We start from the raw sequence: 14,782 nt of genomic DNA, 5'->3' as shown, positions 1-14,782 counted from the left end.
GAACACTCGAGCCGGAGTTGAGCTGTCCACCCCCTTTTGCTTATCCTTTGTTCGCCTTGGGCAATGTTTCTTGAAATGCCCAACCATTCCACATAAGAAACATGCCTTTGCTCGGCATTCTCCCAGATGACGCCTCTTACACCGAGTGCATTCTGGGTAGACTTTCTACTCCTTGTTCTTGCTTGATCCAATAAATGGAGGTGCCACTATCTGAGCTCCATGCTCTCCAGCACTTTCCTTCTCAATCTAATTTCCTGTGCTCTCAACGGCAAGAGCCTTCCCTACCACCTGAGTGTAGGTAGAAATTTCATGCACTAGGCGGCTCTAACGCCCTAAACACTTCTGGGATTCAATCCCTGAATAAACCTTTCCTTCTAAGCTACATATGTGGTTACCATATCAAAATCAAACTTGGCCAACCCATCAAATCTGTTAACATACTCGGTTACTTTTGCATTTCCCTGAACGAGGTTCATAAACTCATTCATCTTAGTAGTCTTGGCGGCATCACAGTAATATCTCTCATTGAATAGCTGCCTAAATTCTTTCCAGTCCATCAAAAATGTATCTCGTGTCAGGGATACTACTTCCCGCCACGTCGGGGCATCGTCCTGCAATACATATGTAGCACAGACCACCCTATCGTGACCTACCAGCCCCATACTGTCAAGAATGGAACTGATCATGCCCATCCAGTGGCAACCCTTAATGGATCTAGGCCTCCCTCAAAGACTGGAGGGTAATACTCCTAGAATCTTCCACAAAGGAATTGCCATCTGTTCTCAACCCTAGGCTGAGCCAAAACTGGTGCCACTCCTGGCATAACAAAGGAAGAGGTGTTCCCCGAGAGGTTCCGCTGTTGCTTCAAACACATAATCTCTTCATCTTGCCTCTGCAATCTTAATTGAAAATCTGTAAACATTTGCTGAAAATTCTGAGGGGCAGATAAAGAACTCAAACCCTGGCTGAAACTCCTAGCCTCTGTATGACCACCGCCAGGTCTCATTATCTACCTTGGATACATACCTGTTGGTTGAATCTGTAGTCAATAACTTGACCCATTAAACATGATGAGCATATCAAGAGCTTTCCCCACGGGGAACAATCTTACCACACTACATTCACAAACTACTGTAGTGGTAAACACATGCCCATAGCATTTGTTCAACAATTTATAATCCCTTCTCTTCCAACATACATACCATGCCTCCAACTCCAGCATGCAAATAATCATATTTATATAATCAGGGAGGAGGTAATCATATAATCACATTCATATATATTCACGCAGCATGTAATCATATTATCATTTAATAGTCAAGAGCCAGGCTCTATCAGAATCTCATGCTCCTTAGTACAATGTGCAGGTAAAGCATTTACATTCTATTTAAGAAGTTAATCACATAACTACAGAATTAGTTACCATACCCTGAGTGAGCTATCTTTGATGATGAGTGTACATGCCCAGCTTGTCTTCAGGAACCCTTAACCTTAACTCACTCTGATACCAAGTTGTAACGCCCTAAACTCCAGGGACCGTTACAGTGTGCATTTTAAACAGTGCTAAACTCGCTAATCGAGTCATTTGGCCATAAACGTGTAACTAAGTATGATTAGCGGTTTAGGGTTAAATTTTTTGGTTAAGATACAACGTTTCACTAAAATGTTTACTGTATACATTGGGATCCAAAAATATAAATTAAAGGTTAATTACAAAAAAATATTTACAACCAGCCGACCTAAGCGGCAAAATAGAGTTTAACCCTAGCTCCTCTTTAAACCCTAGGCTGTGGCGGTCGAACAACCGCTTATGTACACATCGTCACCTAAGCTCTCCAACTCAAGGAAGGTCCAACTTCCTTTCGCCTTTACCTGCACCATATAACACTCGTGAGCCGAAGCTCAACAAGAAAACTCAATATGCTCATGAACAGTAATAACATGTTACTAAATCATAATGTGCATGCCTAGCAATAATAGCTCTATTCATGCATGAAAACAAGTCTAGATAATGATTGTTGGCCTTACCCTTTGTATGGATGACTATCAAGTCAATCCTAATCAGATGAGTGATTAACACTTTGAGATTCTGATAATCATGATGGGGCTTATAGCCCAAATCAGATGAATGCTTAACACTTTGAGGTTCTGATAACCATGTTGGGGCGTGTAGCCCTAATTAGATGAGTGACTGATGAGTAAGTCACTAACTGAAACCAGATGAGTGACTGACGAGTGAGTCACTAGTTTAAACCAGATGAGTGACTGATGAGTGAGTCACTAGCTTAAACCAGATGAGTGACTGATGAGTGAGTCACTAGCTTAAACCAGATGAGTCACTGATGAGTGAGTCAGAGTCACTAACATGGGCTCTGCACCCTTAGCCATGTGACTATGCAGTCACCTGGGCCATCTGGCCCTGGCTCTAACTGACTAGCCATTAGGCTAGACAAGCACTTTTAGTTTTCATCGAACTTGAGGTCGGTCAAGCACTAATGCTCATGATGAGTCATTAAGCGCTTATGTTGATTAGATCTAATCTTTTCGGCTTGTGTTGAACACATCAGTGCCGTTCTTGACTCTTAAGCTAATACCATATAGCTCATGCCGATTTCTAACTCATGGGTCAGTGCCACACACAAGTAAGTAATGCAACAAGGCATATATCATATGTAAAATATCCAAATGTAGGGCATTCAACATGTTTACTTAACAATCACTAGCATAATTATGATCATGTACAATTACAGAGAATCAAGCCCTTATCAATCTCATATTCTATATTCATGTCATGCCATAATCACATGTTTGTCATGCATCACATGCATCACATACTGGGTGCAGTTTTCTTACCTCTGGTTCGAGCGAGAAATAACAAACACTACTACAAATTTGGCATGGGACGATGGTTTTAAACCGTCGTATGGACTCTCGTATGTCAGATCTAATACCGTCATCCCATGCAATGTCATGCCATGTAAAGCATGAAATGACGGTTCAAATAAAAGTGTCATCTCTTGTCGTACATGAGACGATGGTTCCTATACAAACGTTGTCTCTTGTGGTACATGAGACGACAGTTTTTGTGCAAGTGACATCCACTGCAGTAAATGAGACGACAGTTCCTACTCAAGCGTCATCCTCTTACAGTACATGAGATGACAATTTATGTGCAAGCATCGTCCCCTGCAGTACATAAGACGATAATTTTGTGGAGACCGACGTCCCATGTAGAATATGAGAATTTTTTTCATTTATCTATTTTCAATAACTATATTCATTCATAATTTCTTGTGTAATTACAACATAGTTCAGATAGAATCAACAGGCAGACAAAATCAATAGAACTCAGTATGTTCCAAATCTAAAAATTACAAGATCAAAATATGTAAGTGCTAACTCACTTGGAATAATTATGTAAGTGCTAACTAAATACTACAGTTAGTATATTTTTTTAATTTTGATTTCAAAAGTTACTCTAGCTATGACTCATCTGCTCAAGAAACTCTAGCTATGATTTCAAAAGGTAACTTTAGCAAGCCTCTTAGACCCTTACTCTATCTATGACTCATCCGCTCAAGAAACTCTAGCTATCATTTCAAAAGGCAACTCTAGCAAGCCTTAGACCCCTCCCCCCCCCCCCCCCCCCACAGGCTTATGAAATTAGTCTCTTTGTGTGACACCTTGACTCTGGCCTCGAACTCGACCGAGGTGCTCAGCAGTACCTAACACTTGTGTTAGGATGTCATTTGTTCCGATCTCAATCAGTTTTCCCTCTTTTATTTTCTCAAGCATGTCTTACTGTACAAAATTTAATCAATTATTTGTTTGTTACTAAAATATAAAAAAATTACCAAAAGTCATTTAACGTTTTGCAACTTACGATGGCCTCTCCCATGACCTTGTCATGCTCGATGACATAGTTGCCAGAAGAATCTTTTATGGCCTCCTTCCAGAGTATAGGTCGATCTATCTGCTCTATTGTACCCCACTTAGCTTGCTGCATATAATAGAATTAGGTCAAATTTAACATCAAATGAGGAAAACATAAAATCAGGCATAATTCGTTCTATATATGTACTTACTAAATCAGCTTCCAATTCAGTATAGCTATGGCGTGAACTCCTACGAGGGTATTGTAAATGATTACGCCTTTCTTGTTGTAATTTTCTAAAATCTTGAAACTCTCACAAATACCACAAGTAAACACTTCCACTCTCACAAATAAATTACAAGTAATAAAACACCACATTATCAAAGAAACACATATTCAACAAAATCATTAATATTCAATCATTATACGCAGATGAAAGAACTCCTAACAGAGTTAGCAATGCGCCACTACCAAGGCTAGAAATTCATATATTTCATACTATACTCCTTTAACATAAGATGATCTATATAATCTATCTACTCTGTTATATGACATTTTGGCATCTTTATCATCTATTGAAAACTCAAAACTCTGGACAATCACCGATTAAAGAAGCTCAAAATTGAAAAAGAAGGTAATTACATGTAACGCAACATTTTATATGACCATAAGTTGACTGTTAACAATAAAAATTCAAGCTAAAGTGCAATGCTGTATTTATAGAGTAAGAATCATAAGTTGGTTTAAAAATTCATCGAGGCAAATGCAGAATATGTAAGACAAGCCTTAATTTAAAGAACCTTGCTTCTCCAACCTTTTAGGCGTTTTTGAGAATAATTATATATTACAATTTGTAACTTCAAACAAAATATATTCATATGCACTTGCTAATGACTTATAAATTACTTCTCCTAAATATATAAACAAATGAAGAACTTATGCAAGGGACTGGTAATATTGACAATCCTTACTAATGAGCAAATGAAATAACATAAATTAGTAGTTTTAGTACCTCATATGTGACTGTTCATGAAATAACCCATCTCTCTATTATCATACTTTAATCAATATTAAAAAAAAAGATGACTTTTAAAGTTGCATTATGCTTTATTACTTGTCACCAAACGAAACACAAAATTACCTTCCAAGAAGCATCATGGAGAGCCTTGTAACATTGCCTAACTTTCTTCTGAAACTCCAGCTGCTCATACCTCTCTCCTCCATATCCTCCTCTTTCTGCAGCTTTCTGAGAATCATAATGTAATGTCGCAGTTCAACACAAAGTTTAGACTAAAAAAAAGAAAAGATATAGATGCCTTTTCACCATGTGAGAAACTACAATTAAAGGTCTTCCTGGAGGTTTAAAACTTAAAATAAGGCAGATTGAACATCAGGGAGAGCTTTGTATCTAGATTGTGTAAATGGTCCAAAACCATGTATCATTCATTGTAAAAAAGTTATAACCTCAAAATTGGCAGTAACCAAAATTGGTACATTCATGAATTTACATACTAGCCTGAAAATTATAACTTAATTACCTCTGGTGGTATATCAAGATATACTACAAGATCTGGAGCCAATAACCCTTTTTCTGGAGCCTACAAAGATGATCTGGTTTGTTAGAAATTAAATACAAACAATTGTTTATAAAAACAACTAAGCATATCTTCACCTTACACCACTCAAAATCTAGTCCTTTGGCAGAAGAGAAAGCCACCCCAGAATAAAAATACCGGTCAACAATGATGGTGGTTCCAGATTTCAATTTACTTTCCATCAAGGATCTGCAAAGAAAAGGAATTTTTCAAAAATCCCACGTTTGCTTCTGTCATACAACATGGTTTTAATGAAAATTCCAACATTTATCACAACAACAATGATAGGAAGCATTATAATTTGAATATATTTTTTTAATTTAACAAACCAAATATTAAACAAATAGTTTACTATTTCACCACTAGCCATCCATTTGGACTGTCTTTACCCTCTGAATAATCTGAAAGATAAGAGCAGTGCCATGACTTTTGTTAAATCAACATATCATCCATCACCACATTAAACCAGTTACAGATATGAACTCAGCCAATTTGTGTTTCAAGAACCAATAAATAATACAAAAGGCTAAATAAGCAGAAAAAAATTATTCGTTATCTAAATCAACCATAAAGCAATAATGAACTCCAATGCATATAAAAAATTTAGAATGACATAGCTAACCTCTTCTCCCAACGGTTGGCACTAAAAAGAAGATGTATAGCATGATCATCAAGTTGAGATTCATTGAAAAGATAGGATGATATCATTTGTCCCACACTTGTTGTTCTGTCTAGGAATCGCCATAATTTAGCTGAATGCCCCAATCCATCCAAGTACTTGTGTAGACTACTAGATTGTTGTTTTTCCACAGCGATCTAAGCCTTCTAGAACAATCAAAGCACTTCTTGAGCCACTACTGCCAGTTGACTTAAAGCCATGGTATTTGCCATTTGAATAGACCTAATAAAGCCCTTTGAAGGATACTTCAATTGTATATTCAATGACCTTGTTACAGCTACTGTCCCAAAATTCCTACACAACAAAAGCACTCAAATTGTTGAACTCACCAAGAGCAAAAAATCAGGACACTTACTATTGGGTATGAGAAAACAAAGACACACATATAAAACTGGCACACCTATATGATTTATCCAATTAATGATTTAAAAAAAAATCAATTTTTCCACTTGAGTTGGATTTATGTTTACTTGACACTCAAATATATCTAATAAAACTCTTTATGCAAAGGAATACTAACTGTAGATGCAAATATGCCAATGCCTTTATACTGCTAGTTTGCTATTGTACCAAAATTCCTACACAATAGAAGCATTAAATTATAGTAACCATCAAGAGCAAAATTTTTTGATGACAGTTGTAATTGGGCATTTATGAAAGGGGCATAAACATCACCTATAAATTTAAGGGCTCATTTTTGTTTGATGATTCAAAGTGTGTAAAGAACAATAAATCATTTCACTTTTCTGAATTCTATGTGCAATTTTCTCCCACCCTCCATTTTTTTAGGATTCACTACCACATCTGAGAACTTATGCATAAAAAATATACATTTTTAAGACAAAAAAAATATGAAATAGACTATAGGAGACATGGAAAAAAAATTAATAATCTTACAAAGCCTTAGAAACAGTCAGATGAGAAGCAATGACCGTTTATCTTCCAACCTATTAAATGAGATAAAAGAAAATAAACACAAACATCAAGGCCCAAATCAATAGGAAAAGCAAAAATTGGATCCCAAACTAGGTAAGCAAACTAAAACTTTAATATAACTATAGACAAACCAAAAGCTATTCACGAATAGTTTTTTCATTTAGATGGATTTTTTGGTTTGAGTAAAATGAAAGCAAATAAATAAATAAACCATAAAAATTCAACGAATATTGTTCCTGTATTAGAGCCATTCAGATATTTATCAAATCGACATGTTACAAATGAAGAGACATAAATTCAACTAATACTGTTCTCGTCTATGGGGGTGAAATATGAAGAAAGATTTATCAAATCGACATTTTTTGCAGTGAGGAGAGTAAACGTCGAACAGTTTCACTGCACTGAGAGAGAGAGGGGCTCTCTAAAATCAAGAAAAGAGAATTGGGCTATTGGAGAACTCGTAGCAGAGAGAGAGGTCAGAGAAGGGGGGCCTTGAAGGTTGAACAGTTTGTGATAAATTAAAGAGCGCCTCTGTGAAAATGCAGAGAGGAGTAAGGAAGAGAAGGATGAAGAGGTCATTTTGTATATCTGTACGAAGAAGAGAGAGAGTATTTACTACCAGTACTGGCACAAGTCCTTATCTCAATGCAATTTTCTAGGGGCAGAGGAGTTTTCTTTACCAACTAATGTTTCAAACAAACAAAGAAATAGAAAAGTGAAATTGTAGTTTATAATCATTGACGACATTGTAAAGTCATGTGTAGTTAGTTATTATTGACTGCAGTCTTTATTTAGTGCTTACTATTGTCTGAAACAAAACACAATCTGTATTCACAGAGGATAAAGAAATAGTGGAAATCTTACTTCATTGTTGTCAATCACAAATTCACAATTAGGACAGGCTCTAGCGGGGTTTCTTTTCCAATTAATTCTTTCAAGATCATGGTTGCTAGAGGCACTCTTGATCTTTGTAGAGATTATGTTACCATCTACTAACCATGATAGTCTGCACAAATTACACCAACAAAATTGCAGTCAGAATTATTGTTGTCACAAGCAAAATACTAAGAACAAAAAATTATCAGTCTAGCTTTAAAAGATGGAGAAAACTTTTACAGTTTAGTTACAAAAATGTGGAACACTTCAAAGAAGCTATCAAAAGAAAGAGCTTCATAATTAGCTGTCAAAAGAAATTTAGGAGAAGTTCGATTAATAGCTATGGTGGAAGGTAAGATAGCAAGACTTGAGAACCAAATCAATAAAATTAAACTTGGACTGCAACATGAACAAGAAACAAAAGAAGAATCAAACCAATAGTAGCTCTTCTACAATAGATGACAGTTTATATAGCTTTATAAACAAATCAAGGTAAGATTTAACAAATCAAAACTCAACAAAGAGACCCAATTCGACATTCTGAATCTTCAATCCCAGAAATCAAAAGAAAGAAAGTTGAGAAGAATTATTGGGAGTTTGAACTTTGAGAGGAAAAAAAATAAAGAAAAGGGAAAGAAAGCAATTGGGACTCCAGTGATTGCTCTAATCTGGTGTGAGCTATGAACATATATGAGAGAGGGCGGAGGTCCATACCGGGAGAATCCGTAGCACACCGGAGGTAATTAAAAATTTAACAATTAAATATAAAATATGTTTAGTAATTCTATTTTTATTTGTTATTTTTTAAAATTTTAATTAAAATTTATTAAATTTTGAAAATAGATTTTTTTCACTTTCAAATTTTTTTTAAACTGCTTTCGACTTTTCCTTTCTTTTTATTCTTCTATACTTTAAATCAACACCTCATATTGTTAAATAAAAAATAAAAATAAAAGTTATCAAACGTGTTTATTATTTTTTTGTTTTTAAAAACAATAAACGCGTTTGATAACTTTTATTTTTATTTTTTGTTTAACAATATGAAATGAGGTGTTGATTTGAAGAAGAGAAGAAAAAAAAGAAACAAAAAGTCGAAACGGTTTAAAAAAAATAAAATGTGAAAAAAAATTCTATTTTCAAAATTTAATGAATTTTAATTAAAATTTTAAAAATAATAAATAAAAATAAAGTTACCAAACACTGTTTTATGTTCAATTCTCAAATTTTTAATTACCTAAATACAAACCTATTTTTTTAAGTGTTACCAAACAGCACCATCATTAATGAATTTTTAATAAAAGAAATCTTATTTTATTAAATATATAATAAGTAATTCAATTAGCAATTAATATTACAAAAAAATATTAAAAAATTTAAAGAATTATTTAAATAAATCATTTAAAAACTAAGCTCATTCTTTAACTAGTAGCTATTTTGTGTGTTGCAAATTATTAATTAATATTTTTTATTAATATATTTACATAAAATATATTAAATTATATTAAAAAAATACAAATTAAATTAGTACTTGATTAGAAAAAATTGTATTGCATTAGACAACAGTTTAAGTAGAAATGTTGTCTCATGTTAAAAATAGACATGTTACAACAATCTCATTAGAACTGTCGTTTCATGTGAGTTTTAATTGGCATGACACAACAGTTTGTGAGCGACTGTTGTGTCATGTATATTTTTAACATGACACGACAGTTTTACCACAAACATCATCTCATGCATGTCGTCTAAGTACAATTTTGTAGTAGTGAAATGAACGACCCTTGAGAACGGTCAATCCTTTGATCCCTTAGCGGTCACCTAGTCATAACCAAATATGGAATCCAATTAATGAAATCAACAATAACTCCCATCAATTCTCATCTATCCAAACTAGAAATCAAATTGAAAACCAAAAGGTAAATACTACATAAACCTGAGTTTCAATGGCTAGAAACTTACCTCAAGCTTAGTATCACACCCTCTTCAATGGTGGAACATATCCCTACACCATCAAGGCTCAACTCCCTAGCTTCGTTCCTCAAATAGAGCTCCAAATTCAAAGAGAAAAGGGAGAGAAAAACTGGTCGGGAGAGGAAGAAGTTGATTCTCTATTTTTGCAAGGTCTCTACAGCCTTCCCAATGGTTATATCTATCCTTAGGTGAAAAGACTAAAATACCCCTAGGCTTAAGTAAAACCCTTAACAGCCACCAAGGGAAAAATCGTCATTTCCCGCCTATCTCGTTAATCATAATTAACACCCTCCAATTCCCGTTATTCCCATTATTCTCAAATTTTAATAGATTATATCCCATTTTTTGGGGTTTTTTGAGAGAGAGAAAGAGAGGAGAGAGAGAGAGAGAGAGAGAGAGAGAGAGAGAGAGAGAGAGAGAGAGAGAGAGAGAGAGAGATGAGATGTTAAAATTTTTTTGAAGGAAAAATAGGAGGGGTATTTTGGGTAGATGGGTATGGTAACTTTTGGGTATTTCTAGAAAAATTACAACACTTGCAAAAAATACATGAAAATGTAACCTAGACTAGCTAAGGTCTGATTAAGAGCACATTGATGTTGAACCTTGAGATGTAGTCTCGTTGAGACAATTCCACCATTTTTCCATATCTATTTTGAATTATACAACTTTTTAATTATTTTAAACAAACTTTTAAAATAATTAAACTTTGAGTTTTAACACCCAAAAGTTTTTAAGCTCAGGGCTAGGCTTGGGCCACAACAGAATTTTATTCAAAATTTTTAAAATAAATTACAAAATTCCTATGCCCCAAAATTGGTTTACATATTTCATCTAGAAATTTTAAGAACAATTCCTAAACCCAAAAGCACAATTATAAAACAACCCTTAAGAATCTATCACCGTGAAAATAAACATCCATCCATTCAAGCATATATAACATATAATATAAAAATGCATATAATCCCACACATCAATTGATATTATGCATATATTAATGACCTGCTCTGGTATCAATTGTTAGAAAAACATTCAGAGTACGCAGGGGAATAGACGTGGTGGGCCCATTGTGAATAACAATAAAAAATTTCATCACTCATATAAACAATTTATATGAACAAGAAAACATCTAGACATAAATATTAACATACAATATTATTTATCATGCAACATATATATAAATATTCAATATATTTATATATAACATTCAATCACATAAATATTCAAGAACATGAACAGTTACCTCTTGAAGCCTATCAAGTTTAATTGAGACTTTTCGTATATTTATCGATCTTCATATCCAAAGCTTTGAGTACTCAAACCATGATCTTTCAGAATGTTCTTTACACCTCAAGATGTGTGTGGGAATATAGAGAACACGAGTTTGTATTTTAGGAATCACAAGTATTTCTCAACACATGAGAACTTGGATTATGGTCTGAGAATGGTTAGAAAAAAGAAGAAGATGATAAATTTATGTCTGACAAAAAATTCTGAGAACTACTTTGAATTTTATTTTATGTATATGTCTTGTATATCTTTTCTTTATTCTATATCATATATATAGAGATAGATAATTATATTACCTTATTATTCATAATAATAATAGTAATATAATAATAATATCATAATGATGCTAGGAATTGATTTAGGTAAATATCTAACTTACCAAATTTGAAAAAATATTTTGAAATTATTAATTAATTAAATTAATAAAATAAAAACAACACTGATACAATTTCAGTGTAGTAGTACACGCATGTCACAGTCCTTGGACTATGTCATGCGTGAATTGTTATTTCCCTTTTCAGGAAAATTACTTTTTTCTTTTATTTATTTATTTAACTAAAATCAATCTTCCACAAATATTTAAAAGGGAATAAAATTACCGCTTTACCCTTTTAGCTACATCTTGTTCTTAGAGTACAATTGACTTTGCTAGTGAAGGTTGTGTCACAACAAGTTTGCGACGTGAGCGCTCATAACCTTTTAAGTTCCAAAAGGCAACCCAATAGGGAACCATTATTCAATCTATAAGAAGGTATAGATTCCATATCTGTTAAACTACGTCCCCAGCCATATATATCATTGAGTTCCCAAAAAAATTGTTCTTAGCCTGATCATTCTGAAAAACCTTAACGCATGAAACAAATGACCAGATGACAAATAACGTTCATAGAAACCTCGGGATTAAGATTGCCGTGTATATGATCATCGTTTGATGTGTTTGATTAATACTATGAAACAGTCACATCTGGTCTAGTTCTATATATCACTATATATAAAGTATATTCACTAAAGTGTCCTGCTACACTAGTGACCCGGATCTAGGTCACTTGTATTCATAATACTAGCAAACCGTTCTAGCAATAATTAATCTAAATATTCCATAACTTTATTTTACTATGAATTGTTTTAAGTTTATTATCTTAATCTCGATCCTCTAATACCAATATGAGATTAAGACCACATAGATAAACTTTGGAATTTTTTGATATTTACTTAATATTATCAACATAATATCAGACATAGTCTATATATATAATAATTCAATTTAATTATTTATTTCATTTAAAATATTTGTCAACTACAGTTGCTTTAAGGGAATTATTCCCAACAAAGATAAAATTAGTTCCGAGGACTACCACTTATGCCCAGGTAGTGGAGAAGACCCTTACTGCTGATGGGACTGAATATCAGATATGAAAAGAGGGTGCCACAAGGCACGATGCTCAGAGGACGGTGCCTCCTTTCACTGGTTCTAGCCAGGGTAGTGGCCCCAGTGAGCAGAAGAGGAAGCCCCCATATTCTTTTGTCCCTCCTTGTTTTGATAGGAGGGTACGGGGTGCTTTCAGTGGCTGTCATGGTGCGGGAGAGAACTGGACAAGCTTACCATAGTGTCCACGGTGCAGGCGGCGACATCTGGGGGAGTGCAGAGTCAGAGCATGCTTCACTTATGGGAGTGTCAGTCACCTTAGGAAGGACTACCCATAAGTCAAGATGGAAGAGTCGAAGAAGAGTGACAGCCTCACTCCAGCCAGAGTGTTCACCTTGATCCAGACCGAGGCTGAGGCTAGTCCCTCGGTCGTGATAGGTCAGATTTCTAGTGTCAGTTCTTCATTTACTACATTAATTGAGTCAAGAGCTACTCATTCATTTGTATCTGCTAGATTGATAGTTCATTTGTGTAGACCTTTTGATATGTATGCTAGGGGATTTAGGACTTTGTTGCCAACTAGGGAACTGGTAGTCTCTAGGAGATGGGTTAAAGCATTACCAATAAAGATACACAGTAGGGAGTTGTTTGTGGATCTGATTAAGCTAGTGATGGATGACTTTGATATGATTCTGGGGATGGACTGGTTATAAAAGTACGGAGCGAAGATCGACTGCAAGCAAAGAATGGTGACCTTTGAACCAGAAGGGGAGGTACCTTTTGTATTTGTGGGGAAAATGAGTGGGCCATGAGTACCTATGATTAGTACACTGAAGGCTAGGGACCTAATGCAAGAAGGTTGCATAGGGTTCCAAGCAAACATAGTGGATACCTCTAGGATTGTTTTACTTGGACCAGATGAGACCAGACTAGTGTGAGAGTTTCCTGATGTATTTCCAGAAGACTTGCCAGGGTTTCCACCACACCAAGAGATTGAGTTCGTCATAAAGTTGGCGCTAGAGGCGGGGCCAGTATCTAGAACACCTTATAGAATGGCTCCAGCAGAGTTGAAGGAACTAAAGATTTAGTTGCAAGAGTTACTGGATCTAGGATTCATCAAACCCAGTTTTTCACCATAGGGTGCTCCAGTGTTGTTCGTCAAGAAGAAGAATGGGACCTTAAGGATGTGCATTGACTACAGAGAGTTGAATAAACTAAGCATTAAGAATAAGTATCCACTGCCCAAGATTGACGACTTGTTTGACTAGCTACAGGGGAAGACGGTGTTCTCTAAGATTTACCTTCGGTCTGGCTACCATCAGGCTTTGTACGAGGTATGGACATTATGAATTCCTGGTCATGTCCTTTGGATTAACCAATGCCCCAACAAATTTTATGGATTTGATGAAAAGGGTTTTCAGGGATTATTTGTATAAGTTTGGGTTCATATTTATCGATGATATATTGGTGTACTGCAAGTCAGAGACAAAGCACGAGCATCATCTTTGTCTGGTACTACAGCGGTTTAGAGAGCATAGGCTATATGCTAAGTTCAGAAAATGTGAGTTTTGGTTACCCCAAGTAACATTTCTGGGCACATTGTGAGTAAGGAGGGGATTTTGGTGGACCCAAGCAAGATTGAGGTAGTGAAATATTGGCTCAGGCCGGGCAGTGTACCTGAGGTTAGGAGCTTCTTGGGATTAGCAGGGTACTATCGACGGTTCGTTGAGGGGTTCTCCATAATAGCTACACCGTTGATTGAGTTGACACATAAGAAGACCAAGTATGTCTGGACAGATAGATGTGAGAACAATTTCAAGAAGTTGAAGTGGCGACTGATCACAACTCCGATACTGAGTCTTCCATCAGAAAATGAAAAGTTTGTAGTCTATTGCGTTTCCTTGAGGCAGGGTTTGGGGTGTGTGTTGATGCAAGCCAGAAAAGTGATAGCCTACGCATCGAGACAACTGAAGGAATATGAGTAGAGATATCTCACTAACGATCTGGAATTGGCAGTGATGGTATATGCACTAAAGGTTTGGAGGCATTATCATCATGGAGAGAAGTGCGAAATATTCACCGACCATACAATTTTAAAGCTTTTCTTTACTCAGAAGGATCTGAATATGACTGTGAAATTTTATACCATCCAGGGAAGGCTAATGTGGTGGCCGACGCATTGAGTTGGAAGGGCCCAGGGC

At 35.3% G+C, this 14,782-nt stretch overlaps 1 pseudogene; it reads right to left on the bottom strand.

Moving 5' to 3' along the window:
- Positions 1 to 3,850: 3,850 nt before the first annotated feature.
- LOC133796173 (thymidylate kinase-like) lies at positions 3,851 to 7,993 on the bottom strand (annotated as a pseudogene).
- Between the last annotated feature and the right edge of the window lie 6,789 nt (positions 7,994 to 14,782).

Source organism: Humulus lupulus, chromosome 8 (genome assembly GCF_963169125.1).
Source record: "Humulus lupulus chromosome 8, drHumLupu1.1, whole genome shotgun sequence".
Lineage (NCBI taxonomy): Eukaryota > Viridiplantae > Streptophyta > Magnoliopsida > Rosales > Cannabaceae > Humulus > Humulus lupulus.
Note: the sequence above shows the minus strand (reverse complement) of the source record. Positions and strands in the feature narration are given on the sequence as shown.